Source organism: Bos javanicus, chromosome 24 (genome assembly GCF_032452875.1).
Source record: "Bos javanicus breed banteng chromosome 24, ARS-OSU_banteng_1.0, whole genome shotgun sequence".
Lineage (NCBI taxonomy): Eukaryota > Metazoa > Chordata > Mammalia > Artiodactyla > Bovidae > Bos > Bos javanicus.
Genome location: NC_083891.1, coordinates 4413778 through 4418775, shown reverse-complemented (window position 1 = coordinate 4418775; position 4998 = coordinate 4413778).

The following is a 4998-nucleotide window of genomic DNA, read 5'->3' as shown; positions in this document are numbered from 1 at the left end:
GTTTTTCTGACCCTTTCAGACCCACCCCTCGCCCCCCAACCTCTCCATCTGGGGAGAATCCTGTGCCCACACCTCATCCCTTATTCCCAGAACATTGCGGGGCTCCTGGCTTGTAGATGGACCCCACCCAGGGTCCCAGGGAGGGCTGCCCACTGTAAAGAACGACCCGCCTCTTCCTCCCTGACCAGGGCGGGCAGCCGATGCCAGCACCGTGGCCACTGTCCGGGGAGCCCGGCACAGCTCACAATGTGCTTTCCATGCGCACCTCACCTCCACGACCATCAGGGATGCGCGATTCATGGGAGAAGAGGAAACAGGAACTCAGAGAAGTCAGGAGGCCTCCGTCGGAAGAGAACTGAGCTGGGGGAGACCGGGCCTGCCTCCCTCTCCCTGGGGTGTCTGCTCTCTTCCCCGGGCTCTGAGCTCAGCAGCACCCCCTGCCTGGGTGACTGGGTGAGGGTCCCAGCCGGCAATGCCGGCTCATTCCCCACGGATTCGCACACCCTGGCTCCTGGGCATCCCAAGGGCACATGACCCCCGGGAATCCTGCGAAGCTGAGTTTTGTCTCACAAGCAATGATTATGGAGTTCATTAGTGCTACCCTATCCGTCTTCCGCTGTTGGTGTTGATTTTCGGATTCACCCATCACAGAGCATCTGGGCACACATCCAAGACAGATGTGTGCTTAATTACATCCCAAGCCTCCCCACTCTGCATTCACAGGCGTGTGTCCCCGAAGCATTAATCAGGCAAACGTCAGGGTGGTCCCGGGGCCCTGGAATCGCAGACAGTGAAAGTGGCTAAACTCCCACAGGTCCCTCCAACTTGGAGAGGTCAGTGTCGGTCAGATACATTCCTCTAAGGCACCTTCAGCGCTGGGAAAACAGCCTGACTCACCGAGACCCTGGGGCACAGAATACACCAAGGTCCACACCACAGTGAGGCTCGCTGGGGTGTTCACCCCAGTCCTGGGGCCTCCTGAGGACACAGTCCCAGTGTAAATCCCCACCTAAGGCTCCGCACCACGCTCCCTGCACCACGCTCCGCTTGTCCCCCGAGGGCAGCAGCAGGAAAGCCCGTCCAGTATCTGTCCACATGCGGGGACAGACTCCTGCCCTCCCCCAGGACCAGGGGCAGGGCATCACCCCACCGCTCCCAAGGGGATGACTCCCTTCTGGCAAAAACTCTGGACTCGAATCATGTCCTAAACAGGGCCACTTTGCCCGCAGCCGGGGGATGTTCGTCAGTGACTGGAGACGTCTGAGGATGTCACAAATGGATGGGCAGCCACGTTGTACGAAGAGTGTGACTTTAGCCCTTGAAACTGACCACTGGCACCAGCGGGGACCACCTCTGTGGGCCTCTGGTCTGAGGACGCAGGCCTGAGCCTGACACTTGGAGCGGGCACAGCCTGGGCCTCCTCCTGCTCCAGATGCCTCTCTCCCACCAAGGCTCTGCCCGGTCTCCTTATCTGACTCCTCCTGCGCCTGACTGCTCCCACGTGCCTGCTCCCGTGCCCCACCTCCTCTCCCCGGGAAGGCCTCCAGTTCCGGTCAGTCACTCAGTCCTGTCCGACTCTTTGCGACCCCACGGACTGCAGCACGCCAGGCTTCCCTGTCTATCACCAGCTTCCCCAAGGCCCATCTGCTGGGCGCCCCCACCCCCGCCTGCTGCCAGTGAGCTGTGCGTCCCTTCCTCGGGGCTGTGTGTCCCTTCCTCCGGGCTGTGCCTCCCTTCCTCGGGGCTGCACGTCCCTTCCTCGAGTTGTGCGTCCCTTCCTTGGGCCTGTGGGTCCCTTCCTTGAGCTGCGCCTCCCTTCCTCGGGGCTGCGCCTCCCTTCCTCGGGGCTGTGAGTCCCTTCCTTGAGCTGTGCGTCCCTTCCTTGGGCCTGTGGGTCCCTTCCTTGAGCTGCGCCTCCCTTCCTCGGGGCTGCGCGTCCCTTCCTTGAGCTGTGCGTCCCTTCCTCAGGGCGTGCGTCCCTTCCTTGAGCTGTACGTCCCTTTCTCGGGGCTTCGCGTCCCTTCCTCGGGCCTGTGGGTCCCTTCCTTGAGCTGTGCATCCCTTCCTCGGGGCTCCCTCAGGCGATGCTCACAAATTTGTTGTCACCTTTACACAGTTTTGCAGCTTCTGCATGGGGTTGTCTGTATTTACAAAAGTCCCCGACCTATTTAATGCTTCTTTGAATCCTCAGGATGAGAGAAGCCAAGGGTTAGGCTCCCATTCAGAATCTGGGCTGCAGGATGCAGCACCTGACACCTGTCCTGAACCCATGCCGGCCTGGGCATCACCCACAGAGACTCTGGCCACCTGGCACCCGTCCTGAGCCCATGCTGGCCTGGACATTACCCAGAGAGGCTCGGGTACAGCTGGTGGATGAGGGCTCCACCAGGCAAAGAGCTCAGAGCTCTCCTGGCGAGGATGAGCAGCTCAAGCTGGGGACCAGGTGAGCAACAAGAAAGGCAGACTCTGGGCAGAGCTCTTCTCACTAAAGAGAGGGAAAATGCCAGTGAGGAGAGGAGAGCCGCGGGAAGAAACCCCAGCGGAGGTGCCAGACCAAGGCTGGTTCACGGCCCACGTGACTTGGCAGTGAGCCAGCTGGAGATCCAGGGAGGTGTCTGGGGGGCGGGACTCTGCCTGGTGGCGCTCCAACCAGACGGAGACACTGGAGGTGAGAAGAGTCCCTGTCGGTGGGGGAGGACAGGCGCTTGCCCAGCTGCCCTCCTTACACTCCTCCCCCTCTTCCTCCTCCTTGCGCTGAACCCTCCTCCCAGGATCCACAGGCAGAAAGGGGTATGTGTGTGTAAGTCACTCAGTCGTGTCCCCATGTCCTCTTTGCATGTCCTTTGCGACCCCGTTCACTGTAGCCCCCTAGGCTCCTCCGTCTATGGGATTTCCGCCGCAAGAATACTGGAGAGGTTTGCCATTTCCTCCTCCAGGGCATCTTCCCAACTCAGGGATCAAGCCTGCGGCTCAGGCATTGGCAGGCAGGTTCTTTACCCCTGAGCCATGCAGGAAGGTACAGTTTGCGCTCATCACACCTCACACCTAAAATTGAAGAGGCAGCAGCCCCCGCCCTCTGACCCCGGTCTTCAAGGTGGAATCTCGAGTATGTCCGGGCAAGACCATCATGACAGTGAAGGAAGAGCCCGCAGAACCAGTCACATCCAAGGGCTCCTGCAGCTGGTGGAACCACCCACTCACTGTACCAGGGGCCCTTATTTTGTCTTCCTGTCCTTGGAATTTATGGCTTCCCAACTGGTGCTAGTGGTAAAGAACCTGCCTACCAATGCAGGTAGATATAAGAAACGGGTTCGATCCCTGGGTCAGGAAGATCCCCTGGAGAAGGATATGGCAACCCACTCCAGTATTCTTGCCTGGAAAATCCCATGGACAGAGGAGTCTGGCGGGCTACAGTCCATGGAGTCACAAAGAGTTTGGACACAACTGACTTAGCAGGCACACCTTGGAATTTATTCCCACTGATTCTCTCTGCCTCTGCTTCCCAAAGAGCAAATGGGTCTGTGTGTGGACAAACAGTGATTACTGCACTCCTGGGATGCGATCAGCTCAGGGCCCCAGCTCAGCCTCTGCACAGAGGACCTTCCGCTCTGCGGGTCCTTGCACAGCCCCGCAGCCACAGAGCGACCAGCCGCAGAGACGTCTGAGAGCCTCGCCCATGGAAAACGTGCATGTGAGCAGAGGATGACATTTGGGAGAGAACAAAATAGCACAACATGTAGGAAGTGGTGAGGGAAGGATTATTTAATCCTTTTCCCCAGTGCTGGCCAGGCTCCAAGAGCAGTAGGCAGAAGACCAGTTTAGAAAAGTGAAAACTCATCTGAATAATGATGAGAGCGAGTGCTGGTGTCAGGAACCAGCCCAGCAAACTCATTTATAGCCTCATAAGTGAGGGAATAATTGAATCTCCCTGTGAAAATGAACATGCTGCATAAAAAGAGATCAAATTGGATTTCTCTCCCCAGGTCATGGAGCAGCAGCTCAAATTTATGCTGGATACAGCGGATAAACAATTATGTAATCAAAGGAAAAGATCTCCTAACTTTAAAGCCTTATACAAGCCATTTAATTGCACTCTGTACCTCAGATTCCATTGTAACTCATTCCAGGTTGTGTGGCCTGCCCCTAGTTTTTTCTTAAGTCCTGAAATAATGCTACACCTGAGGCCAGATTCCAAAAGATATATGTTTTTATTAAAAGCAGAAGTGTGGATGGGAGAGGGCTTTGGGGGAGAATGGATACATGTATATGTATGGCTGGGTCCCTTCACTGTTCACCTAAAACTATCATAAGATTGTTAATTGGCTATACCCCAATACAAAATGTCTTTGGTGTAAAAAAAATAAAATAAAAATTAAATTTTAAAAAAAGCAGAAGTAATAAGTTGCCTTCCTTGGGTTTGGCTCTGGGTAGTGAGACCCTGCATTCATTCTTGAAGGAAGACACCCAGGTTTTGTTCCAGGAACAGTCACCTCTGGCAGGAGCATGACCTGGCCACTTGGAAGCACAACCGCAGGGAACACAGTAACTCAAGTCTCCCCCTTTCCAGGGAGACACTCCTGAAGTGCCTTTCCTGAGATAAATAGGAACGCAGGTGGCTTTGAACTTGGAAGGCACCCAAGGCTGGACAGACAAGGGATCCCCAAGGGTGGCAGGCCAGCATGAGCCTGCAGGGTCAGACTGGTCTCACCATCAGAGTCAGTCTCGCCTTCTCCATGGCTTAGAACAAAAATACTGTTATAGAACTAAGAAAAGCTCACTTGTCTCAGCACACCAGAATCAACTGATAGGTGCTATGTAAATAAAATATGCAGAAATTATCTGCAACAAGGGAAAAAAAGACTCAAGCATCATCATACCGGAAGCGAGAAGATCACAGGGCAAGGGTTTTCTAGGTCTGGCCGCTGGTCCACAAGTCGATCTGTGAAGCCAGACTTTGCTCCCAGGGCAGTATCACGGCAGTGCCGACGCCGCGCTCAC